The 27,834-nt window shown below is 46.2% G+C and overlaps 1 pseudogene; it reads left to right on the top strand.

The window, feature by feature from the left end:
* Positions 1-1,532: 1,532 nt before the first annotated feature.
* Positions 1,533-13,691, top strand: LOC130041053 (RAD52 motif-containing protein 1-like; annotated as a pseudogene).
* Positions 13,692-27,834: the final 14,143 nt, after the last annotated feature.

Below are 27,834 nucleotides of genomic sequence, written 5' to 3'. Positions count from 1 at the left end.
GCTTGACTTTTCCTTGTTGTTTTTTTAACAATGGTAAGGAAAATGGCGATCTGAATATCTGTATAACTTTGAATGTTGTATGTATTGCAGTTTGGGCATTCTTTAAGAAAAGAGTCTCTTAAAAAATTGTGGATTTACTATTATTTACAATGACTAGAAACATTTTCTAGAAAGTGAATTTTTATTTTTACTGGTTCTTTATATTTTCCTTGAATAGAACTAAGAAAGTTCCTTTGAAAACTGCCAGCTTCCATATACTTTTGTCTCTTTGCAGTAAAATTCGAAAAGTAAAGAATATAAAGGAAACGATGGTTTCCATTGAAAGTAGCCTTCATGAATACCTTGCTGATACGTATACTGCTTTACTGCAAAGTTGTTTTCAAGAGTTTTTTTCTGGTTTGGAGTAGAGGTCATTTTTCCATTTTAATTTGTGATTCTGAGTGAATAAGGCTATGAGTTGGATAAGTATAGTCTGTTGACTTTTTTTTACCTTGGTAATGTGCTTAAATATTGCTTGTCTTGTAGAAATACTGATTTGGGAATAGGGTATGTATTTTTTGTTTGTTTGTTTCGGGACCACATCAGTTGGTGCTTGGGGAATACTCCTGTCTTGGTGCTCAGGGGTGACTTCTTTTGATGATGGGAACTTAGTGGTGATGGGCATTAAACATGGGCTTCCTGCATGCAAAGCATGTGGTCAGCCCATTGAGCAATCTCTCCAGTCATTCAACTTCATTACTGTGCGCAGCTCACGTTTTTTTTCTTTCATTTTGCTTACTGTTGTCTGTAGGATCTTTTAAAATGCTGAAAATGTGAAAATGTGTTTGAGAGCAGTTGATATTTTTAAGCTGCAGTTTAAATTTCTGAAAGTGCCATGTTAAAGTTAAGATTTTCAGTGTTTTGTGGAATATTTTTAAAAAATGATTACTTGTCTCTTACCATGTATCATGTAAATGGTGATTAGTAAAATGTTACAAAGTTCTTATCAGTAATGCAAATACGAAGAGGTAAATGTGTGAGGTCCTAAGTGTGAAAAGGCATATTTTAGATAAAAATATTATCGTTTCTAGAGAATTGCAAGAATTAATATGAAATCAGATATTACTTTGGTATGTAAAATTATTGTCATGCTAAATATAGCTTTTTTCAGTGCTTTCTTATTAAAAATCTTTGACTATGTCAATTTTATTGTGATACCAGGATTTACAGTATCTTAAATCATTGATTTTGTGCATACATCTTTGCAGTACCACATGTAACACCAGAGACTAATTCCCTTGACTGATGTCAAGGACCTTTCCCAATTGTCCACCCTCCCCACACCAACCTTCATGCAACCTCAGTTCTATAGACAAAAACTTTTCTTTTAGACTATAAAAGAAAAACAGTATGCAATATTAGAGAAGTGTGCAATACTGTATTGGGTTTGAGGGTATAGAGAAATATTCTAGATGGAGGAAATTCTATGTCTGTGCGGTGGGTGACCTCGGCGTCCCTGCAACATTTTCTGTCCTCGGCCTTCCCCGCTTCGCCTTCTGAATGCCGTGCGTGTCTTCCCCAACGCTGCTGCCACCCCATCCGCGGTTCTAGCCCGTGGACACGTTGTATTCGCACGCCGCCCACTCAGCCCAATGGGCCTGCGACCTGCAGCCGCTCTTCCAGTCCTCTCCGCTGAAGGTGGGTTGGCGCTTGGCTGGGATCGGGGCCGTGGGAAGCAGTGCTGGGCTGGGGCACCTTACACTGCCAGATACCCACCCCCCAGCCACCAGCTTCCCGCTGCCTTGCAGTGTCTAGAGTATCCAGGCAGCACACGGCCCGTCCCCACAGGCTGTTTTCTGCAGAAACTTCGAGGCTGGTTGCAGTAAGAGACTAGCTGGAAGGGTCAGAGCCCAGTTCCCAGCCTCCACTGGGCTTTGAGGGGGTCCAATGTGCGCTTGACAATTCTGCTGCCTGGAGGGACTCGCGGCCAGCATCATCGCTCTGTCTTCCGCCCACTGTTCCCTATGCCCACCCTGAGTTCCCAGTTCCCACTGAAAACTTTCTTCCCTTTGGGTGCTCCCGGGGCTCCACGGTCTCCAGCTCCTGAATTCCATCTCACTTAGGCCTCAGTTTAGTCCCATTCTTTTCTGGCCCATTTCCATTCTTCTGTGGTTCGGTTCAGTTTTGGTGGAGCAGGGTTGGGTGTGGAGGGGATGGGGGTAGAACCTAGGGGACCCCGCTCCACTGTTTTCCCGTGCAGGCCCCCATCCCCTCCCATACCTCTGGATATATAAATGAGAATTATTGTTTCCAAGCCTTTCACATGATAATTCTAAGCCTCCTCTGATTGGCTCCCTGAACTGGCTTCTCTTGCTGGTCATTCTCACTCCCTGTCCTTTTGTCCTTGCCTGCGCCTTCATCAGACATGAGAACACCCCTCCGTGTGACCACAGACTCTTCTGCTCTTCTGGAGACCCAACACCTGCTTCAGCCCCTACTCCAGCCCCTAGGAGTGAGATCAAGGTCTCTTGGACCTTATTTGCTTTGCAGACAGTAAGCTGCACCTAGACTCTGGCCCTCTCACAGTCATATTACAGCTGGAATTGAAAACGCTTTTGGCCAGAGTGATAGTAAAGAAGGGGAAGGCTCTTGGCTTGCACTTGCTAACACTGGTTGGATCCCTGGCATCCCGTAAGGTCTCCTAAGACCCACCAGGAGTGGTTCTTGAGTGCAGAGCCAGGATGAAGCCTGGGCATTGCCAGGTGTGGCCCCAACCCCAAAATAAATAATATATCCACTTATAAATAATATATCCACTTATCTCCATTTTGGGCTGGAGCAATAGCACAGCGGGTAGATCGATTGCCTTACAAGCTACCGAAAGCTACCGAAAGTATCTCGCTCCCACTGCAAAGCCTGGCAAAGTACCAGTGACATATTTGATATGCCAAAAACAGTAACAAGTCTCACAATTTGTTGTGAAACGTTACTGGTGCCCACTCAAGCAAAACTATGGACAAAGGAGGACAGTGCTACAGCGCTATATCCATTGTAATTAATGAGTGGTACTCCCCCCACCCCTTTCTCTCATTGGCTATTAAGACCATTTCGTAGGAACAGGGATGTGACTCAGTGGCAGAGCCTAGACCTTGCATGAGTGAGGACACCCCAGGAGGAAGGAAGGCGAGTTTCATAAATATGGTGTTGAGATTTTTATAGCATGAGATTCATTACCAGTATAGTGATAAAGGGAACATTCTATAAATCAGTATGTAGTTGTGAAGGTGGTACTCTAGTTAGATCGTCTCATGCACAGGCTGGGATTACTACCTTCTCTCTGAAAGTTATCCATTTCCATGAGAGGTTCTTTTATACCTTGGAGAGCACCCATAGTTCTTGTCTATTTTTGGCCTCCTATAAGTACAGAACAGTAAAGGGGATCTTAATGTAAAATGAAGGAAAGACCCATGTCATCAGAGAATTTATTCATTGTTACCAGCAAAAAAAAAAAAACCGTTACAAAATTAAGGTAACTCCTCTCCAGGGTCTCAGAACCCTTCTGAAGCTTCTTAAGTTGACAAAGCTGCAGTCACTACAGGTACAGGCCAGTCTGTGGTGTAAGCATTCAAAGATCAGTCTTCATTGCTCCCTCTCCTCAGGCAGCTTTAGGTTGGGGAAACTAATTTTGTTCTCTTTTTCTCATTCCTTGATTTATTCTCTCAACCAACAAACTACCAAGCCTTTGTAACAAACTTTTCTTGCTTCAGAGAATGAGGAAAGGATACAATATGGATTCTTTGAGCACTCAAGGTGCTTATAAACTGGTTATAGTGATAGGCATGAAACAAATCAATAATCAGTATTGCTCTGCTTTTATTTGTGTTTGAATACTTTTTCTTTTATGTTTCGCAATGCTCAAGGCTTTCTTCTGACTCTGCACTCAGGGATCATTCCTGGTAGGCTTGGTGGCACCACTTGGGGTACTGGGGGTCATACCCAGATTGGCCACATGCAGTGCAAAAATGCCTTGCCCATTGGACTAACTCTCCACCCTTGCATTTGAATTTTTATTAATAAGTTCATATAGTACATATTGACTAAAAGTTAAAATTGTCATTTAAGAACTAATGATATAAGAAGTCCACAATAATGTATTTAGTGAACTAGGAATACAGGTATTTTGTATTTTATAAAGAAGCTCTTATGCAGATGATCTTGATCACTTGGTGACTTGACATCCCGACATTCATTGATTCGCTCGAGCGGGCGCCAGCAACGTCTCCATTCATCCCTATCGCGTGCTAATGTAGCCCAATGGCATCTGCTCATTCTAGGAACACGAAGAGCCTCAAATCAATCGTTCAGGGTCTTGACAAAGAAGTCTGATCATCTCATAAGTGGACGGCCACGTGATCTTTTGATGTTCCGTGGAATCCAGTCGGTAATGGCTCTAGTCCAGCAGTCATCTCCAAATCTCATTACGTGTCCAGCACATCTGATTTTTGATGCCTTGGCAAATGAGAGAGCGTCCCTGATTCTTGACCGTCGAAGAAGTTTGGAACTTCAGATTCTTTTCTCTCAGTTGAGTGAAGCATGATACTCAAGCATAGCTCTTTCGATTCCTCTCTGGGAGACTCGACTAGCGTTCTCATCATGTTTGTGTAGGGCCCAGGTCTCTGAGGCATATGTTAATGCAGGAAGAACAGTGGAATCGAAGAGATGTGCCCGGAGCCGGAGGTTCTTTGTCCTCTTAGCTATTTTTTCAACGTTCTTGAAGGCGTTCCAAGCCGCTCTCTTTCTCCTGCGCAACTCAGGTGCCAGGTCATTCGTCATGTTGACTTCTCGACCTAGGTACACATAACTGTTGCATTCGGAGATGTTCATCCCATTGAGAGTGAATGGAACGTCAGGAACGAGACCACTTCTCGTGAAATGCAGGTGATCGTTACTCATAAAATGGTATAACAAAAAACAAAACTATAGTCTCTTCTAGCAAGTCTATTAATTTGGAGAGAGGAGTGCTGTAGATGAGGTCTTGCTTTGGTGGCAGGTCTATCTTACCTATCTTTCAGGTTATAGTTACAGGCAAGAGCTTCTAGATAGAATCACTGAAGCAATTTACTTCTTTTGCTTATCTCCAGTCTTGCAGATCTTACGGCTTATAGTTTCACTTACCACCAGAAGTCAGGGACACGCTCAGATTAATCAGAGATTTTGGAAATAATGCAGAAAAGTACCATGGCTTGAGAATAATAAGTATTAGTGCTTCCTATGAACTTAATGCCTAAAGTGTTTAAGGACCAAAGAAATAGGCCAGGAGTTAATGGGCTGACCTTGCTTGCTGCCAACCTGGTTCTATCCCCAGCCGCACATATGATTCCCGCAACCAGCACCTGGAGTGATCTCGGAGCACAGAGCTAGGAGGAACTGATTACTGCTGAGTATGGTTCTGAAACTACAGCAACCAGCAAAGTTTGTTCAATTTGCTCTTCACAGCCACTTTATGAAACTTGTAGTGAGAAGTCTTGGGTCCTTGGGTCTGCTGAATTAGATCTCTGTGGGAAGTCGTTCCTAATTTCGAGTGTCTCTCTTATGTCTTTAGGTTCGTCTCAGCAGACATAAAGCAGTTCGACATTGTACACTTGCCCTAAACAGCTCCCAATGCCAGGAACTGGCAAACTAATATTTTGGTTTCAATGGATGGTCTAAAAGGATTGTCAAGGTAGGAAGCGGAGAGAGAGTTCAAGTGCAGAGCTTGTGCCCACCGTGTTCAAGGCCCTAGGTTTTATCCTGAGTATTGCATGACTCCCAGCTCTGTGGGGTATTACCCCAGCCGGCTCAGAGAACCTACAGACCTGATAGATGAGAGTCGTCTAAGTGAAAGTGTTGGATCACTGGTCACACCCCTGAATCAATAAGGTCTCAGTCAGTTGACGGTGGAGTCCATATTCTACAACGCTTGTGTGCTCTGTATGTTCATGGCTGGTGTAGTTCATGGGAAGTTTTGTTTAATGTTGAAATCACAGGTTACTTCAACGGTTGGCAAGGATTGCTGGAGTTTCCTTTTTATTTCTAATTAAGCTTTTTTTCCAGAAATATGTTTTTGTTTTTGTTTTTTAGATTTTTTTTAGTGAAACACCATGAGGTACAGTTGTAGATTTATAAATTTTTGTGCTTGGGTTTCAGTTATACAATGATCGAATACCTATCCCTCCCACACTGCCACCCTCCCCATCCCACCCTGCCTCTGTTGCAGGGCATTTCCCTTTGTTCACTCTCTCCTTTTGGGTGCTGTCATTTGCGAAAGAGGCATTGAGTGGCATCTAATCAAACATTTTAAAATCTACATTGAGATGTTCAGAAGGACCTTCAATCTAAAATCTTAACACCTTCAGGATCTTTCTGAACTTGAAGAAAGGGAAAATGAAGATATTGTGGCACCACTTCAGACGCAAAGCGTGAAGATCTTCTGTGCTTTAGAGGTGGTATTGTCGTCCTTTGACAAGAGCCCTGGAGTTGGCAAATCCGAGGAGACTTTGGATAAACTGGAAGGTCTCTGTGGGGACTGGAATGGGGGTGTGGGTAAGAATTCATCCTCTCTATCTATCTATCTATCTCTCATCATATTTTCAGATACATCAGAAAAATCCCTCTCCTAGCTAAGCTGCTAAAGCCTTGGGCAGATGTTTTTAATAATACTTCTTAAAATCTTAGGTACTAATAGAATCATTTTTTTTGGTGGGGACGAAGGACCTGGGGACACTTCACAATTTTAGAGCTGTCTTCCTACCAAGAACCTTAGAGATATAGGGATGGGAATACTGTTTCTCCTATTTGGGGGTAACAGTCTTCTTTGTTCCAAAGTAATTTTTCAAGTATAGATCCTGTGTAATTGTCCATTATCTCACCAAAATCTTCATTTTGATAATTAAATACACTAATAAAAATGTTCCCCCCCCCCCCCCCCCCAGAATCTATGGTACTTAGGCTTAGGGTATTAAATCAAAGGGAGAGCTGTTAGCGAAAGAACTGGAACAGACTCTGGTAGGTGAATCTTAATGAGACCAACTCATCCTTGCCACTACTGCACCTTTCTCAAGCTCCTGAATTTGATAGGTGATAGGGCAGACATTCGAACGGGTTATCACTCCCTGTGGGAGGTGGGGGGCGTGCCATCTGCCCGAGGTTATCTAGTCACCATCACCAAAGCCCCTTGCACCTGCCTCGCAGCCGGCTGGAACCAAGGGGAGGCTGACCGGATTGGCTCTGATCTGAGAGATGTGCGCATCCCCTGGGAAGGGGGTCAGCGCCCATCTGCATGTATTACCTCTAGAATTACCACAGTTATCCAATTCGGTTACTCCAAGCTGCGGTATCCAGATGGCTCGGACCTGCTTTGAACAGTATAATTTTTGCAAAGTAAAGGACTTCATGCCAGACTGTTTTCACTCGGGGCACCCCAGAGAGGTGCGGGTGAGGGTCCTTCCCATCCCAAGGGACCCTGCCCGGCAGCCGATCTGCACTACCCAACTGCTGCCACTCTTCAGGCCAGGCCACTTTCACATTATAAGACACTTCCTACCCATTTTCCATAATTGCCACACCATATTTGATGGGGTTCAGACAGTAGGCAACAAATCATAGAGAGAAATATATAAATATTTGCATCTTGGAGAGCCCGGCAAGCTGCTGAGAGTATCCCGCCCACACGGGCACAGCCTGGGAAACTCCCTGTGGCGTATTCAATCTGCCCAAAACAGTAATGACAACAAGTCTCATTTCCCTGATCCTAAAAGAGCTCCAGTCATTGGAAGAAGCTGCTAAAATCTCAGGACTGGGAGGAATAGAGACGTTACTGGCGCCCACTCGAGGAAATCGACAAACAACAGGATGACAATGATACAGTGATTATTATAAAGTATTTTTTATTTTTATAAAAAATATTTTATTACATTCAATATTCAAACGCCAATCCCACTACCATTACACCTTGATACCACCATATTTTGTGTTTCCATCTCGAACCCGAACCCCTGCCCCAAGCAGAACCGAAGCAATTTATTTTGTATTGTATGTTCTGAATCAACTGCTGAAAATGCTCCACAAAAGTTCCCTTAGAGGAAAGTATGTGAAGATTGTTCTATTTTCTCCAGGGACCATTGATTGTTCTGTTTCCCCTAGGAACCATTAAGCCCTTAAATAAGAGATTATTGACATGTTGTTAATGGTTGAGCTGTGTGTGTGTGTGTGTGTGTGTGTGTGTGTGTGTGTTTTGGGTGTGTATAATACCACTCCTGTAAAAATATATTTCCCTCTATGATTGGTAGCTTTCTACTTTAAACCCCATCAAATGTGGTTTGCTACTCTTGGAATATTAGTGGTGTGAGGTATGTCACGTTCCTAGAGTAGTCTGTAGGTTTGCCCATTTGAAATACATAATCAGTATGAGATTTATGCAATGATCTTGACTAATTTCTCCCTTCTAGTTTACATGTTTACCTGTTTACGAATGGCCAGAATTGATCAGACAGCAAAAATGTATGGTAATAGCCCTGACAGAATATACTTAGCACAGAGCCTTCAAGACATAGCCTTGTGTGGTGTCTTCCCTTACTCATTAAGATCGTGATGTAGTGCTCTTTTTGTTTTTTTATTTTTGTTTTTCTTTTTTTTTAGCTTTTTTATTTTTTGGGTTACACCTAGCGATGCTCAGGGGTTATTCCTGGTTCTGCATTCAGAAATTACTTCTGGCAGTGCTGGGAGGACCATATGAAATGCGGGGGCTCGAACCCGGGTCGGCCACATATAAGGCAAACGCCCTAGCCTCTGTACTAGAGCTCCAGGCCCAGTTCTCTTTTTAGACTTCATAAAAATCAATTAGAAAGATTGGCGTAGTAAATCTATTTGTTTTGGTTGGATATAGGACCATTATCTTTCCTTATGAAAAGGAAGACGACTCAGAAGTTTGCTATTCAAAAGACCGTGTCGGATGCATTTCAGAAACTGCTCATTGTGGTTTAGGTAAGACTTCGTTGGTTATCTTTGAAGTACTGCAGCTTTCTTACTTGAAGAGCAAATAAATTGATTTTGAGAAGTCAATTATATTGAAAATAATGGAAATATAAGTACTTCCTATTCCTTTGTTTACTAGATGCTTTACAGAGTAGTCTCAAATTTGTCCTTTGTGGAATCTGTGAAAAATAATTACAGCAAATATTACCCCCAATGTATAAACGTAGAATAGTTTAGACTGTAGAGAGAGTATTTGATCCAATTCCTCTTTCTCAATTGTTCGTCAGTAAAGCAGAAGAGTATAGTGGCTGTAAATTTCTGTTTAAGTACTAGCTCTGTCCTCCATTTTTTTTCTTTATTCTTTTCTTGGTTTTTGGTCCACACCTGCTTATGCTTAGGGCTTCCTCCTGGCTATGTGCTCAGGAACCACTTCTAGTAGGACTTGGGGAACCACATGGGGTGCCAGGGACTGAACCTGTGTTGTCTGCATGCAGAGCAAATGTTCGACCCATTGTAATAGTACTCTGGCCCTCTGTCTCATTTAGAAAATGCAACTGTAGGTCTCTAGACAGATATGTGAAGGTATTTCTAAGCCGCAATTTTCTTTTTTTTTTTTCATTTGCATTTTGGGTCACACCCAGGGATGCTGAGGGGTTACACCTGCCTCTGCACTCAGGAATTATCCTTGTCGGAGCTCGGGGGACCACATGGGATGCTGGGAATCTAACCCAGGTCAGCCGTGTGCAAGGCAAACGCCCTCCCTGCTGTGCTATTGCTCCAGCCCCTCTAAGCTGCAATTTTCTGAAAAAATACACTTTTAATTTAGCTTACCTTATATTGTAAAAGTAAATACTTAACACTTACCTACAATTGGACTCATTTGCGGAATATAAAGTAACAGAATGGGGGATTAACACCCAAGGATAGTAGAGATAGGGACCAGGAGGATTGCTCCACGGCTTGGAAGCCGGCCTCACATGCTAGGGGAAAAGGCAGCTCAGATAGAGAAGGGACCACCAAGTAAAGGATGCTTGGAGGGCCCATTCAGAATAAGAGATGTGTGCTGCAGGTAGACTACAGATCGAACATGATGGCCACTTAATGCCTATATTGCAAACCACAACAACCAAAGGAAGAGAGAGATTGAAAGGGAATAGACCTGCCCGTGGGGGGAGGGGGGCTGGAATGAGGGAGTCGTGGGAGGGATACTGGGAACACTGGTGGTGGAGAATGGGCACTGGTGGAGGGATGGGTGCTCAATCATTGTATGACTGAAACATAAGCACGAACGTTTGTAAGTCTGTAACTCTATCTCACAGTGATTCATTAAAAAGAGGAAGGAAGGAAGGAAGGAAGGAAGGAAGGAAGGAAGGAAGGAAGGAAGGAAGGGGCTAGAGCGATAGCACAGTGAGTGGGGTGTTTGCCTTGCATGCAGCTGACCTGAGTTCGATTCCCAGCATCCCATATGGTCCCCTAGCACCACCAGGAGTGGTTCCTGAGCGCAGAGCCAGGAGGAAACCCTGAGCATTGTTGAGTGTGACCCACAAAAACAAAAAAATAAGAAAAAGAAATATTACATAATAAAAATAAAATAAATAAATGTTTAAAAAGACTTACCTAGAATTTAGTAAAGGACGAAATATTCTAATTATTGCTACTGTTTTCCTACTGAAGAGGAAACTTAACTGGAATCAGTTCGTGGTTGGTTTTCAGCACTGACATATTGAGAGTTTGTGATTCGATGTAACAACCAACTATTTGTTGTGAACCTTCACAATGATTCTGCTGGGGCCAGGAAGAAAGCTGAGAGGCCTGGTACACATGCTATGCATGTGGAAGACCAGGGTTGGATTCCTGGAACAACATGAGCGTCCAGGAGCAACCCCCAAGTACTTCGCTCAGGAGAAGACTTAACACTGCTGGGTGTGGCCCCCAACAAAAACAAATAGTGGTCATACTATTTAAGATTTTTAAATGTTCTCCTCTTATGGAATTTTCTAGTGCTATGGACATTTCCGGCTGTGCCCAAAGGAAACGGAATAATCCGTAGAGAATCCACAAACAGAATTGCTTTCCTTGCTTTATAGCCCTGCAGTCTTAGAGACAGGAATTTTCAGTTGTCAGAGACCTTATTTATTACACGAGTAGCTCCTGGGTTGACTTCAGCCTTGCAGTCTGGGCAATTCTTCTAGCAAAAGTGACTTCTGTGGTCATCTGGTAAAATTTCTATCAATTTAATAACTTTTAAGAACCAACGGGGGGCTAAGAAGATGGTACCAGAGCCTTGCATATCCCTGGCATGGCATATGGTCCCCTCTAGCACCATCAGGGAGCACAGAGCCAGGAACAGTCCCTGAGTACCAGAGGACAGGATCTGCAAACTCCAAATAAAAAGAAATGAAAGAAGCAGTGGGTTGGAGAGATAGCTCAACAGGCTGAGCACATTCTTGGCATGCAGGAAGCAGGTTTCAGTTCCAGCTCAGCACTGCATTGCCAGGAATGACTCCAAGTACTAAGAGGGTATAATCCCTGAGCACCTTTGAGAATGGCCTCAAAACAGAGAAGCAAAAGGAACCAAACTTAATGTCTGCATTGACAAGGAAAATGCTCTTATTTTATGCTTTAGAAGTAAAATTATTGGATGTATAAAGGAAGTACACACCCACTATCACTGTGTACTACCTTCATAGAAAGAACATTTTAGCCAATAAGTTTGAATTGATCCTTGTTAACTCTATTTCAGAAAGTGGTAAAGTAGCTGTGGAATATCGGCCTTTTGAGGAGCTCACTGATGCCAGAACCGAAGAACTACATGATTTAATTCAAGTACGTGAAGAGAAAAACTCAAGGATGACATATACAGGATGGCAGCAATTCAAAATAATGAGCAGATTTTAGAAGTGTTTAGCATGTGTAGGAGATTCTAGCATTCCCAGAAAAATGTGAAACTCTAAAACTTTAGTTCAGAGATTTTCTGAAGTTTTCCTGAAGTCCTGGCCCTTATTTGAAATATGGAGAGTTCTAAGTGCCCTCTGCGTTCTGTCAGAGAAATTCCTTTTTTTTTTTAAATGTAGGAGTACTGCTATATAAATAGCAGCCACTGATTACACTGGTTGAATTGGGCATGAACTCCACCTTACTTTTTAAAAATTTTTTATAATTTTATTTATTGAATCACCATGAGAGCAGTTACAAAGCTTTCGGGTTTAAGTCTCGGTCATACAATGAAACACACGTACCTTCACCAGTGCCTATTCTCCACCACCAAAATCCCCAGTATACCCCATCCCGCACCCTCCCCCTGCCTGTGGGGCAGATGATTTCCACATTACTCTCTCTCTACTTTGATTACATTCAATATTTTGACACCAGACCTACCATTATTATTTGGGATTTTACTCCAACACTCATATATGCCAAAAAGGCAACCGTAGACAACTTGTTTTCTATTGATTATATGTAATTAACTTGGCCCAAAGTCAGAAAATTTGTTTCCAAAGTTACGGAGTTAGGGGAAGAAAGTGAGAGAGAAGGTGGTTCTGTTTCTCTTGTTGAAAATCTTTTTTTTTCCTTTGTAAAATAAATTTTATTTGTGGGTAAGGTAGCGGGATTCACACTTGGTAGTGCTCAGGAATTACCCAGCCTGGCTCTTTGTTATAATCACTTGTTGAAGTGCTCGAGGGACCAGGTGATGTTAGGGATCAAATTCAAACCTTTCTTGTGCAAAGCATGTGCTCAATCTTTTGAACTATTGATCTAGTCCTGCAAAGAAATTTTTTAAATAGTTTAAATCAGACCCACCAAGAAAACTTCAAACACCTACAATTGGGTCTTAAAAGACCAGCTTAGGAGCCTGAGACATAATAGTTCATCTGGCTGGAGCATGGACTGTGATATGGGAGACCTGGGTTTGATACCTGCCACTGCATGGCCTCCTGAGCACTGTCAGCTACAGCGTCAAACACCTCCAGGTGTGGCCCCCAAAGAGACAACAACGTCCACCTTACTAAGAAAGGTGAGAAGACATTTCATACTAATGCCAAAGAATTCAGAAAACTATCCCTAAATGAGGCTACTCTTGGAACCAACTCCATTCGGGGCTCTCTACTCAACTAGAGAGCGGGAAGAAGCCCCTTCTCATGGAATTTATATTCTGGAAGTGTGAGATAATAAGAACTGATATGGATGAGAAGAAGGACTGTGAAGAAAGTAAAATGGGTGCTAGTTACAGGATTGCAAGAGAGCCTTGTCACTTTTTGACGTGAACATCTTAAGTGTTCCCTCTGAGTGCTAGAAGGGCAGCCCTCTAGAAAGGAGCTTACTCCTTTTTCTCCAAGAATTTATGTTGAGTTCCATTCAAGAAAGGGGGATTTCCCCAGGCCGGTGTAAAGGAGTGCATATGGCTGTTCATTCAGTTTAAGAACGGTCTCCCAGGATCAACTGTTTCTGGCCCCAGAGCCCTGCTTCAGAAAACTTTGGGTCCCCGATTCCGTGCTATCCCCTGTCTAGGAGAGTGATAAATAATCAGAGAGACTAAGAGCTTAAAGGAAATGACAACATTTGTGAACCCCCATCCACCCTAAGTAATGCTCCTTTTGCAGGTCAGCTACCTTTCTTGGAAGCAGGATGGCCAAGGGGAGGAAGAATGTCTCTCGGATTTCAGTAGTGAGGAGGAAACACCAAGACTGCCACAGCTGGATTCACTTGATCACTTGAATTCCCGTTAATTGTCATTTTGCTCGAGCGGGCGCCAGTAACGTCTTCACTTGTGCCTGTCGCGTGCTAGTGTAGCCCAGTGGTGTCTGTTCGCTCTAGGAACATGAAGAGCCTCAAACCATCGTTCATGATCTTGATGAAGAAATCTGACCATCTGGTAGGTGGGCGGCCACGTGGTCTTTTGACATCCCGTGGAATCCAGTCGGAAATAGCTCTAGTCCAGTGGTCGTCTTTAAATCTCATTATGTGACCAGCCCATCTGATTTTTGACACGATGGCAAACGAGACAGCATCCCTGATTCTTGATCGTCGATGGAGGTTGGACCTCCGGATTCTTTCTCTCATTTGAGTGAAACGTGATATTCCAAGCATAGCTCTTTCAATTCCTCGTTGGGAGACCTGAATAGCATTCTCATCCTGTTTGCATAGGGCCCAGGTCTCTGAGGCGTATGTTAATGCAGGAAGAACAGTGGAATCAAAGAGATATGCCCGGAGGTGGAGGTTCTTTGTCCTCTTAGCTATTTCTTTGACACTCTTGAAGTCATTCCAAGCCGCTCGCTCTCTTCCTCCTGCTCAGCTCGGGTGCCAGGTCATTTGTCATGTTGACTTCTCGACCTAGGTACACATAGCTGTTGCATTCGGAGATGATCGTTCTGTTGAGAGCTAATGGGGTGTCAGGAACGAGGCTGTTTCTCATAAACATTGTGTTTGTAAGATTCAGCTGTAGTCCGACCTTTCCACACTCACTGTTAAAGTCGGCCAGCATTTGTGCCGCTTGGCTAATGTTTGGTGTTATTAAAACAATGTCATCAGCAAAGCGGAGGTGGTATAGTTGCCGACCATCTATCTTCACTCTCATTCCTTCCCATTCCAGTCGTCGCATGATGTTCTCGAGGGTGGCACTAAAGAGTTTCGGTGAAATGGTATCACCCTGCCGAACCCCTCTCTTGACATCAATGATTACTTCTTTGTAGAATGGTGAAATCCTGGTAGTGAATCCATAATACAGCTCATGGAGGATCCTGATGTATTGAGTTTGAATGCCCTGATTGGCTAGGGCTTCAATGACCGCTTCTGTCTCAACAGAATCAAAGGCCTTCTTTAAATCAATGAACGTTAGACAGAGCGGCATCTTGAACTCCCGAGAAACCTCAGTGAGCTTGGTTATCATGTGGATATGGTCGATGGTGCTGAATCCTTTGCGGAACCTGGCTTGCTCACATGGTTGTCCTTCATCTGGTGTTCTGCCAATCCTATTCAGGATGACTCAAGTGAACAACTTGTAGATGACAGACAATAGGCAGATCGGGCGATAGTTGCCAATGTCATGGATGTCTCCCTTCTTGTACAGTAGTACAGTCCTGCTGGTTTTCCATTGAGATGGAACCTTGCATTCAGACAGGTAGCGTGTGAAGAGCCGAGCCAGTGTATTGATGAGTACTGACTGCAGGTTCTTCAGGTGTTCAGGTCTGACCTTTTCTGGGCCGGGTGCTGTTCGTTTCTTTTACCGCCAAAATGGCGTGTCGGATTTCGGAAGGGAGAACATTGGGAATGACATATCCATCCTGTGGAATTTGGTATGTCAGCAGGTGGACATGTCTATCGAAGAGATTTGAGCAGAAGTCATGGATAAACTTCTCCATTGCCCTTCTGGAAGATGTGTTAGATGTGATAGATCCATCAGGATGTAGAAGGGCAGTCATCTTGGTCTTGTAGTTGGCGAAGGACAGGCGGGCATTACGAATACTTTTCCTGGCTTCTGCCGCATCTACCAGCACTTCTGCTCTTCTCTCTTTGAGAACTTCCTTGATCGCATCTCTGCACTGCTTTGCGAGCTCTGATGTTCGCTTGCTGTTGCCTGAGGTTACCTCCACTCCCTCCACTACCCAGCCGCCGCCACACTCCAGGACAATTTCAGGACCCACGCGGCTGCTCCAGCCGAGACTCACGCACAACTGAAGCCCCACAGAACAAGATAAGTGGAACTCTGAGACCTTGGACTCCAGGCTGAACGGACCCAGGGACAGAGATTCTCTGCTTGCTCCCTCTGACCACAGGTGAGGAAGGGATTGAAATCAGGAGCCGCACCCTACCCTGTCCTGTCTGCTCCCACCAACCACCAGAGACCCAGGGATTGGATTGCGCAGAGAAGACCCACCCTACCCCTAGCGGTACTAGATAAATACCTCACCGGCAGACCTTTTCAAAACTACTAACCTTTATTATTTCCCCTCAAAACTTAAATTTGCCCCATATCAGTGCGCCTGGGCAGAACGCACCCGCGCCCGCGCTTTTTCAAAGGGGACTCGCCCGAGGGGTTGGGCTGCTGGGGGCGGGGCTACTGTGGCCCGCCCAGCACATAGTCCAGTGTTCCCTGTCTCAGCACATAGTCCAGTGTTCCCTGTCTGGGGACAAGCTGTTCCTCCCCCACCCTTGGTGCTCTGCCCAAACGAGTGGGCAGTCCCAGTCCTGTTGGGTGGCAAGAGTGGGAGGGGAGGCAAGGGGGGTGGGGTAGAGGACCTGATTGGATGTGTTTTGTCCTTGGGGGAAGAAGGAAAGCCTGGGTCCTGCTGGTTTTGAGGAGCCTGCTTTGCCCAGATCCAATAAAGGCCGCTTAAAGGCTCATAAAGGTGCTGAAGGGGTGGGGCCCACAGTTGTCAAGGGCCTGTGGTTGTCAAGGGCGTGGTTGATAAGGGCATGCACGCGCAGCGCCCAGCTGCCTTAATCCTCAGGCTCAGGAAGAGGACACTCTCCTCTTCTTGCCATGGATATGTTATGCCAAATATTTTCATTCCTTTGCCTCCTTACCTACCAACCAATTTGGCTGCTGGTGCAGGGCGCTCATCTCCGGGGGAGAGTCCTACCCCCAGACCCCCTGACCTCCAGCCCCCCAGGGCCCCCCAATCCCTGGCTTTCACCTTCCCCTGATCCTGCTGCTGAATCACCCCCTACCCTGCAGCCCCGGATTTCAAAACTCCTCGCCTTCATTATTTCCCCTGAAAACTGGAGGAAGGATCCAGTTGGTGGTCACCATGCTGCTGAAATTGTTGCAACTCGCAGGAAATCTACGAGACCTCCAAGTCTACCACAACCGATGCAGGAGGATTACTTTGATTCCAGTATGGATATCTTTTATCCTGAGGGGAGTCAACTTTTGGTGGGAGATTCAGAGAAACATCCACAGATCCGTCACAAGACTGGATCCTTTTCACCCCAGCCTCAGCATCCAGAAACCTTTGAAGAGCCAGAACAGCTTCCCTTTAAGGCCCTGGAAGCTGAACTTTCAGCAAGCACACAACAGAGCCCAGCTGCACTTCTCGGATCTCCCGAGGAATCAAAACCTGTTTTAGTTCCAGACTCAGATTTGCTGTCAAGCACCCCTGAAAAGGGTGATACTGCTTCAGTCCTGCCAGAAACCCTAGTTCAGCCTACACTGGCTGCTGAGGAGAGAGGATCTTCAGTGCCTCAGGAGGTGGAAGCTCAGCCTTTAGAGTCGGGTCTGGTAGGGCATGCTATTACCAAGGGCCTGTGGTTGCCAAGGGCGTGGTTGATAAGGGCAGCTCCCAGCTGCCTTAATGCTTAGGCTCTGGAAGAGGACTCTAGTGCCCTTCTTGCCTGGATCTAGGCTTGACGAAAACATGTACTGGAAAATACTCCCTATTCTTTGTCTTCTCACTTGGCAACCATTTGGCTGCTGGTGCAGGGAGCTCCACTCCGGGGGAGAGTCCTAGCCCCAGTCCACCTGACCCCCGGTCCCCCAGGGCCCCCCAGAGTCCCTCGAGCCCTGGCTTTCACCTTCCCCTGATCCTGCCACTGATTCACCCCCTACCCTTCAGCCCCCAGCCACGTTGGGCTCTTTAAACTCTTTACATCCATTGCAGCCCAGTTATTTTTGAAGCCTGGTAAGTTTTATAGGACTTTGGTTCCTGCCCTCGATGAGAGTCCGCCTCTGGCTTTGCATCCTAGAAAGAGAAGTATAATTCCACCTATAGGTCTAGGCCAACCTGAAAATCAGACATCTGAAATATGTCCTTCACGTCCAGGTTCAAAACTACTAAGCTTTATGATTTCCCCGGAAAACTTAAATTTGCCCCATGTCACTGCGCTTGCGCAGAACGCGCCCCCGCTTTTTCAAAGGGGTCTCGCCCGAGGGATGGGACTGCTGGGGGCGGGGCTACTGTGGCCCACCCAGCCCATAGTGCTCCGGACTTGGCAATAAGTCCCCACCTTCGACCCCCGCTGGGTCCCAGCAGCAAAAGTCTCTCTTGAAGAGTCCAGAGTGCTAGTTTTGTTTCTTTCTTTTTCGCAAAGAGTTTTTCCACAGTATTTAATTACACTCAGTATTTCAAAACCAATTCCACCACCATGACCCCTTTCCACCGCCTTTATTTTGAGTTTTCCCACCACTACCCGAGATTTTCCCAAAGTATGCATTCATCTGGGGAACATAAAGTAACAAAGTAGGAGACTAACACCCAAGAAGAGCCGAGATAAGTACCAGGAGGTTTACTCCATGGCCTGGAGGCCAGCTGCACATGCTAGGGGAAATGGCAGCACAGATAGAGAAGGGAGCACCAAAGAAAGGGTGTTGAGAGGATCCTCCCAGGATGGGAGATGCAGGCTGAAAGTAGACTATAGACTGAACATGTTTGCCACTCAATGCCTCTTTTGTAAACCACAACACCCAAAAGGAGAGAGAGAACAAAAGGGAATGCCCTGCCACAGAGGCAGGGTGGGATGCGAGGAGATGGGGGTGGGAGGTATAGTGGCATCAGTAGTGGTGGAAAATGGGCACGGGTGGAGGGATGGATACTCGATCACTGTATAACTGAAACTCAAGCACAGAAATTTCTAAGTCTACAACTATACCTCATGGTGTTTCACTAATAAAAATTTTAAACATTTATTTTGTATTGCTTGCTATAAATAATTGACTAAAAATGATCCAAAAAGATTTCCGTAGAGGAAAGTGTATGAAAATTGCTGTATCTCATCTTGGACCCATTGGTCGCCGGGATTAGAGACCAGAGAGCTAATTTAAGGACACTGGGCAAGGACCTCAAGAAAGCAGCGGGTTCTTGTTCATCAGGGACCTTTGGGTAGCAGACAGAGAGCACCACCTAGTGAAACTGGAAAATGAGGAGCGCTGACTGTGTGGGGGCAAACTACTTGGAAGAGGCAGGTCATAAAAATGTTTGTCATTGCAATCTCGCCTGAATCCTTAAAAAACAATTTCCTTCCTTCCACCCCAATCCCGAACTCACCGGATACTGGACTACTGTGAAGGTGAGTTTGTGGGTCCGGGATGATGTTGGAGCTGAGATCAGGACAGAAACTGGGGAACCGAGTTGATTCAAGTAGTGGCTACCACATGGGAGCTCGTGGTGCCCGAGAGACTATTCTTAGCTTCTCTGTAGCTATTTGGTGGGGCAACGGCCTGGGAGGCAAGCAAGTCCTACCCATCTGTAATTCTAAAGTGTTAGTGTCAGGGGCTAGAGCAATAGTACAGTGGACAGGGCGTTTGCCTTGCACGTGGCCGACCCGCATTACATTCCCAGCACCCCATAGGGTCCCCCGAGCACCACCAGGGGTAATTCCTGAGTGCAGAGCCAGGAGTAACCCCTATGACTCAAAACGAAAAAAAATGCTAGTGTCAGATGGAACTGTGTTCATTTCTTTTGGGGCCACACCTGGTGATGCTCAAGGCTGACTCCTGGCTTTATGCTCAGGCATCACTGAACTCCTAGCGGGGGGTGATGGACCAATTATGGAGCTGGGAATTGAACCCAGGTCAGCAGAGGCAGGACAGCACCAAATCCCATCTGTGGCATTTTGCCTGGTCCTTGAAAAAAGAATAATATATTCAGGGGTCAGAGCCATAGGACAACAGGTAGAGTATTTGCCTTGCATAAAGCTGACCAGGTTCAATCCCTAGCATCTCATATGGTTCACTGAGGACCACCAGGAGTAATTCCTGAGTGCAGAGCTAGGAGAAACCCCTGGCCATTGCCAGGTTCACCCCCCCCCCCGAAAAAACATAAAGGATAATATAACCAATGTTCTCCTTTTCTAAGAAAAAAATTGGTTCTATTAAATCAAATGTGACCTTTCTACAATGCCAACAATTGTTTTATGAAAAGGAAGATATTTTTCTATATCCCCTTCAGTCAGCGGGTAGGGCGTTCGTCCTACAAGCGGCCAACATGGCCGACCCGAGTTCGATTCCTCCGCCCCTCTCGGAGAGCCCGGCAAGCTACCGAGAGTATTCGATATGCCAGACACAGTAACAACAAAGTCTCCAATGGAGACGTTACTGGGCCCGCTCGAGCAAATCGACGATTAACAGGAGGGCCTTTACCTTTACCTTTACCTTTATCCCCTTCAGTCTTAAAGTTGTTTTAAAAGTGGAAAATCTTTGATCATGGTCTTAATTGTATTGTTTTTTTCTGTTCTGGAAATCTACAAGTCTAGAAACTACCACATCATCGTTTCTCATTTTATGGCTGCTGTAGTTAAAACTCGAAGTAGGAACATGAGGGATTCAAGGCGCACCCCAGTTTTATCAGGACTGATGGGTGTTACGTGCAGGACATGCCTCCATCTGTCCCTTTTCTGAAAATTACCCTGGATTGTCCTTAAACAGGTTTTATTCCATATCGGCATCCCAGATACCTCTCCCCGAAACAAAAGAAAGACATAGATTCTATCCAGGACTTTTGAAAAATGATCTGAATTCTAGTCCATTCTTTCAAGCAGCCTGAAATCACTGGCATTCTGATACGCTTCCTCCACCCACCACTATTTTCTATGCCTCCGTACTAGATCATTAAGCTGCACCCGAGCTTTCTCACTCCACAAAACACAACTGGCTTTAGATAAGTTACTGGAGCCTGATATTGTTTCAGGCCAGTAATTACAGCGTCCGTTGCCTCTCCCATTGCCCTGTGAAACTGTTCACACGGACTCCACTTCACGATGAACATGTTGTGGACAACAGGTTTTATCTTCCTTCTAGTACCCTGAGTGATCCGATTAGAGTAGGCACTGAAATTCGATCAGAAAATATGATCACTTTCTTCGTACAAGGAGCACTTTAATAAGCCCCCAAATATAGAAACGTCATCGGAGTCCCCTTGCTTTTACGAACGACAGTCAGGAACTAGGGGCCTGGAATTGCATGAGAACGAGGAGGCAGCCCTTGGAAACCCTTTAGTCCCGAGGCTCTGGTTCATTTGGTTTCTGAAGGGCAAGGGAAGAAAGTGACACAGGATGAAAGCAAAGGACAGAAGACGTGGAGAATCCCCAAGTGAGGAGAGAGACAAGTTCTGGAAAACTCCACAGTAGGTCGGCTTCCCCCGCCCTGCCCCGCCCTCGTCTCATTCCAGGTGACAGCCTGTGAAGCAGGGAAAGAGTGGTTGGCCCTCACAGTGCAGCTTCCACCTCACCCTGAGGAGACAAGACACTGGTTCTGGCTTCATCCACCCTGACCCAGTGCTCTGTGAGCCCCCGGGGCCACTCCCTGGGTCTCCTTTGTGGCTCTCTGCTCTGGCCTCCTGTGGCCCTTCCGATGCTCCCTTTCAATTGCCCTCATCTGTGGCCTTTGCTCTTGCCCCATTCGGCTGCTTCCACATTTGCAAAGAGTTTTCTCCGATGACAGGAATGGGCCCTGTTTGCTTGGGCCAAGAGTTACTCAAGAAAAATATTGCTCCCCCCTCTTCTCCAGAACTCTCTCTCTGGAAAGAGTCAGTCTTAAGGTACCCCTGAGGTCCCTGAGAGTTTGCCCAGCGCCACACAGTCACCTGGAGAGGGCAGGTGCTTAGATAGTTAATGTATCTGTTCACCGAGAAGTGCAGAGAAGCTCAGTAGCCATTGGAACACCCGGCATGGCTGAGCTGACTGTTTGAGGGTGCCTACCTCTCTGGGAATAGGCCACCGTGATGGTGATGGGTGCGTCTGTACTGAGCTTGTACAGAAATTTTCTTTTCTTTTCTCGTCTCTCTCCTCCCTTGGGGATTCTCCACGTCTTCTGTCCTTTGCTTTCATTCTGTGTCACTTTCTTCCCTTGCCCTTCAGAAACCAAATGGAACCAGAGTCTCAAGACTAAAGGGTTTCCAAGGGGTGCCTCCTCGTTCCCATGAAATTCTCTTTTTCCACTAAAAATGTTGTTGCTAGCTGAGAACAGACACGACTGTTTCATACAAATGCTCCCATGGCTACAATTATGGAACCAAGAGCTGATTCAGCAGACGTTGCATCCCAGGTACTTGGTCTGGACTGAAGCCATCCTCTTCTTTGCTAGGACTTTAGTGGGGGAACCTGAGGGGCCCATCAGGAGTGGAAAAAGCTGGCATGCAGGGGGTGCTGTGGAGCAAGGTTCCCTGCAAAGCAGTGGCCAGCTGACTCTGGGGTTTCTGGGTTCCATCTGGCTGCCTCTGCACTCAGGAATTACTCCTGCTGGGCTCAGGGGAACATAAAGGATGCCAGGAAGGGGGAAGGGCGGAGGCAGATCAAAACCGAGTCAGCTGCATGCCAAGCAAGCTCCTGACCCACTGTGGCTCCTCCTCCTCCCGGCCTTCTGTATCTTTTTGAGGAACTCTGCACCCTTTCCCATCCCCGGCAGCTGTGCACAGGGGCCATTTCTCCAGACCTGCTTGGACTCCTGTGGCTACAGCTGACCCTCTACCCCCAGGCCCACCACCGACCAGTGGGAAACACTACACCACTAGGCCACCGTGATGATGATGGGTGCGTCTGTACTGAGCTTGTACAGAAACTTTCTTTTCTTCCCCTGCGACATCTGGATATGCTCAGAAGTTACTCAAAGATGTGGGGTGCTGAGGATCAAACCTGGTTGGGTGCTGCAAGGCAACACCGACCCGACATGCTACAGCTCTGGCCAAACCTTGTATGCCTTGGTCCGTGTTTTTACTTTCCTGATGGCACCTTAGGAACTGACAACGTTTTCCTTTTGAGGATGACCACCTGAACTAGCCTGTTTTTGGTCTCTATGCTACTGTCCTCAGCAAGTGCGAAGCTGACTCTGTTCTTTACGAACTTTCAAAGCTGAATTTATCGTGGATCTGGGCCACAGTCAGTGGAGTTCGGGGCTTACTCCTGGCTCTGAGCTCAGGGATCACTCTTGGCAGGACGCAGGGCATCATATGTTGTGTTGGGGATTGAAGCCGGGTCAGTAGGACACAAGGCAAGTGCAAACGGAGTTACTACTTATTATACTATTGCTGCAGTCCTGTCACCTCAGTTTTTTCATACCACTTCACACTCTGAGCTCACTTGTGCATGTGTCTTGAGGAAGGGGTCCACCTCTGATCTTTGGCGTGGGGGCCTCTGGTGAGCCCAGCATTGTTTGTTCAAGAGATCCTGAGCATTTGGGCCCTATATTTACAATGGCTAGGCACGGCCCCTTCCCTGCCATGACTGTCTCTCCTGTCGCCAGTGACTCACTCACTGGCTGGGTTTGATCCCCAGCACCAAACAAATCGATAGAGGCATGGGGCAGGTGTCTCCAGTCGGCGAGAAAGAGAAGTGAAGACACACAGAATCAGAGGAGCCTCCAGAGAGCGCCTCCAATTACGCACAGCTGCAGAAGGCGAAAACCAGTCCTGGCACCTCAGGACTTCCTGGCATCTCAGAGGAGTCCAGTCTCAAGGAGGGGGATCCTGGAGGCAACTTAAGGAGGCTCAAAGGAATGAGACTCGAAGAAGCGGCGCAGAGATGATGGGTTCTCCTTGGGGTCCATATCCACAGCTGTGAAATAACCAACTCTCTGCTCTCCGATCAAGAGAATGTGGAGGGAATGTGCACCTACCAAGCATGGGGCAAGAGTGTGTGCTGCTCTGAGGTCACGGTTCCTTGGGTCCAGGAGTGTCCCAAATGGTCAAAATTCAGTGATCTGGCACCTGCACAAATTCGATGGCTCCTGTGCCCACGCTGGCAGTAGCCTCCCCAGGACCCACTTACCCACTTCCCTAATTACAAGACGAATTACATCGCCAAGTGCTCCCGAGTGGGTGGTTGTTGGGGCTGACCAGCAAACAGTCCTAGCTCAGGGTGACAGGCCTTAACATGTGCCAGGACAACTCACACAGCGTTCTGCGACCACACGGTGGCACTCTGCACTTTCCCGGGCCAGCACCGAGAAGGATGGGCTGGTTCCCACCCCTGTAGTGGAGGGAGTGACAGAGGCACCAGCACTCACCTTCAGGGACTTGGCTGATGCCTACCAGGCGGGTGGTCAGCCCAGGAAATCCAGTGCCAGTGCCGGACACACAAACCCCAGGACCGCCCAGGGGAAGAGAAGGTGAGGAAAAACCCTGGCCACGCAGCAGGGGCGGCCCCTCATGCTAGCTCACCACTGAAGCCCCTAGGGGTGGGGGAGCAGTCCAGATACCCCCCTTAAGTTCCGTGTCCCCCAAGCTACTGACCACCGAGCGCCCAAACTGCCGGGCTACACGCACTCGTCTACATTTGGCTGCTGGGAGCAGTGACGGGGACTGGCAGAGGACTCTGAACCTTCTCGGACCACAAGGGGCGATGCGGGCTGAGCTGAGGTGCGAGGACCTTGCTGGGTTTGTCTTGGGATGAATAAGGAAGCGGAGATGGGTGCCCAAGGAGGACGCCCAAGGAAGACCGGGAGGACACGGAGCTGAGCCCGCTAGGGGCAGAGATGCGCCAAGTGGTAGTGGGGGGGAGGGGGAAGGGCAGGCTCGCGGGTGAGGGTGGGGAAGGGGCTGGCAGATGCCTGGCCCCTGGGTGCTTTCCCCCTCCCACAGTTAAACATATCATTACCGAAAAGTTCCCAGAGCTGGAGAATGCTGGCATCCAGATCCAAGGAGCCCGAAGGGTGCCAGCTAAAAGAGACCCTAATTAAAAGACTCCAAGACACATCATAGTCAGAATGATGGATGATATGGATAGAGACACGATACTGCCAGAAGCAAGGTTGAAGAAGGAAATCACATACAAAGGAGCACCCCTTAGGTTTATAGCAGACCTATCAGAGGAAACCCTCCAAGCCCAAAGACAATGGGGGATATATCGTGAAAAAAACCTATGAAATGAACTCCTCACCAAGAATCCTCTATCCAGCTCAACTCTCATTCAAATTCGGAAGGAAACACACTATTTCATGGATAAATGACAGCTCAGGAATACATAGACTCAAAACCAACTTAAAAGAAGGACTAAGGGGGCTTCTTTAAGAGAAGAAAACCCCCTGCAAGCACAACAAGCCCCTACAGAAAGATGGCACAAAACCCTCTACCAATAACCTCTCTCAACATCAATGGTCTAAGCGCACCAATCAAGAGACACAGAGAGGCAAAATGGATTCGGAAACTGAACCCAACATTCTGCTGCCTAAAAGAAACTCATCTGAACGTTCAGAGCGAACACAGACCCAAAGTTAAAGGATGGAAAACAATCCTGAAGCAAACAGTTCCCTCCAGATAGCTGCGGTGGCCATACTAGTGGCCTTAGAACTCATTTATATTTTACTGAAAAATCATTTTCTGGGGCAGACCTGATGGCACAGAAGGAAGGTGCTTGTCTTGCACATCACTGACCCAGGTCTGATCTCTGGCACCCCAGAGGGTCCTCTGAGCCCTGCCAGTAGTGATTTCTGAGGACAGAGTCAAGAGTAAACTCTGAGCTCTGGGTGTGCCCCAAACAAAACAAAAACTTCATTTCTAAGTTGGATTTTTGGACGCGTAAATTTGCACACAGAAATGACTGGAGATCGACAACACCTTTATATTTATAAAGTATGTTAAGTGCAAGGGCCAAAGGAAGAGGCACTGCTCAGGTCTTTCGGGGGCTAATGATTTTCCCTGCTCTGCCAGTGGTGCCTGAGGCTCCCAGGACTACACTCCATGATGATCGTGTGCGGCCAGGGGTGAAATAAGCATCAACCCCTTCCCAGTCATGCACCTTAACCTCTGTACTCTCCGCTACACCTGCCTTTTAATTCTTTTGGTGTGGGGGGAAGAGGAGGTGCAGGGAGAAGCTGTGAATCAGTGCTCAGGAATCTGGAGGCCCCTCCCAGTGATTTTAAACGAAGGGAGCTGGTGGTTTACTAAGAAGCCTGAGAATGTGGGGGTGCTGGCCCAGGAGCACCAAGGCTTTGGGGCCTGTAGGCACCCACATTCAGTGCTTAGGGAACCAGATGGTGCCAGGGGGTGAACCGGATTTCACCACATGCAAGGCTCACTCTTTAATGCCTAGACTATCTTTCTGGCCTGCAAATTTGGTCTTTTCTACGTCTTAAATCTGAATTTATTATTAGCACGCAGGTTATTGAAAGTTGAAAACTACTGTGATATTGAGACCTGGACAATGGGAGAAAAAAGGCACTTAGATGCGTATCTCTTTTGGCTTCTAAAAATGATTCACTGTAGAGGCCAGAGAGGGGATCAAAAGGGACCCCTGGATAATAATCTGGCAGGTGCGAGGGGTCAGATTGTGTTGGGGATGATGCCCAGGTCATGCTCATATTATGTATGTGCCCTAACCCAAACATATAAGATATAACTGTTTCTTTTGTGGAAGAGTCCTCCCTTTGTTCAGGTGGCCAGGCCTCACTGCGAGTGATTCTCAGCCCAATGGTAGGTGGTTTAATGTGAGGGCCAATGTATGCGGTCTGATTGATCCAGTGGTGCTCAGGTGCTTCCAAGGCCACATCTGGCAGTACTTTTGAAGGCCTTCTGCACTATCTTTCTTGATCCCAGAATATCTGTTTTTTAAAATCTTTTGTTTAATAAGTGACAAAAAATTAAGACTTTTTCCCCCCTAGGGGCCAGAGAAATAGTACAACAAGTTAAAAGTCACTTGATTTGCCTGTAACCAGTTTAGTTTGATCCCCAACACCACCTGGTCCCCCGAGCCTTGCTGAATTGGCTCTGAAGGTCTCTGAGCACAGCTGGGGTACTCTAGATAATCCTTGGTGCTGCAGTGCTTGAAGAACATTGCATTCTCAGACCCAGGCATTGAACTGCCGACCACAGGAATGGCAGGAAGGGGCCCTTAGGTCCCCTAATCAGCACTTCAGAACCCTCCCCCACGCCCACTTTTTAAAAACATGTTAGTCAATGTCAGTCTATATATGTATAACTTGTATACATGGAATATATTGCTATTTTTGTTTAGCTCAAGATTATCAGGATAATTTTTGTTGTTCTTAGGAGTTACGGAACAGCACCAGTGAATCTTAATATCAAGACAGGAGGAAGAGTCTATGGAACTACAGGTAAAATTTGTATTTTCCAGTGCATCAGTAGGAAAGTAATGACTATAGCTGAATAACGTACAGACTATAGTAGCTGTCACAGGTGATCTGAAAAGTGCTTCAGTTCAATTCAAGAGAGTCTTTTAAACTTGTGTCTCAAGGATGGGGAAACTTTTCTCTGTGAAAGGCTTTGTAAGAGAATAGGTGTTTGTAGAGTTTGTGGGTCACGAGGTTTCTTTTCCTCTTTTGATTTTAACTTGTTTGTACAACCCTGTAAGACCTGTTATAGTTCATAGCATATAAAAAGGGATTTAATACCTGGAAGTTATTGGTACATATTGGTACAGGAATTTATTTGAATGAGTTAACAAGTTCCTAATCTGTACACTTTATCTTAGAGTTTCTTCCCTAAAGTTTAAACTTACTGTTATTGATAACATGCTTATTCTTATAGTATGCCTGACTTTAATGTTCTCATTGAAACCTTTGTTATATTGAGAGCTATCACTAGTAAAATAAAAGGTAAAAGCTAAAGGCCCTCCCGTTATTCATCGATTTGCTCGAGCGGGCCCAGTAACGTCTCCATTGGAGACTTTGCTGTACTGTGTTTGGCATATCAAATACGTCACGCGGAGCTTGCCAGGCTCTGCTGTGCGGGCGAGATACTCTCAGTAGCTTGCCGGGCTCTCTGAGAGGGGCGGAGGAATCGAACTCGGGTCGGCCATGTTGGCTGCATGCAAGGCAAACGCCCTACCGCTGTGCTATCACTCTAGCCCTAGTAAAATGGTGTTTTCTTTTTTGCTCTCAGTATCTTGCTCGTGCCATTCTTTCTCTATTTTGTATTTGTTAAAAAAGGAACAGAAGTCAAAGGGGTAGAGCTTGATGCA

The sequence above is a fragment of the Sorex fumeus genome, unplaced genomic scaffold (assembly GCF_029834395.1).
Source record: "Sorex fumeus unplaced genomic scaffold, SorFum_2.1 ptg000096l, whole genome shotgun sequence".
Classification (NCBI taxonomy): Eukaryota; Metazoa; Chordata; class Mammalia; order Eulipotyphla; family Soricidae; genus Sorex; species Sorex fumeus.
The sequence above is the reverse complement of the archived record's forward strand: the minus strand, read 5'-3'. Positions and strand labels throughout refer to the sequence as shown.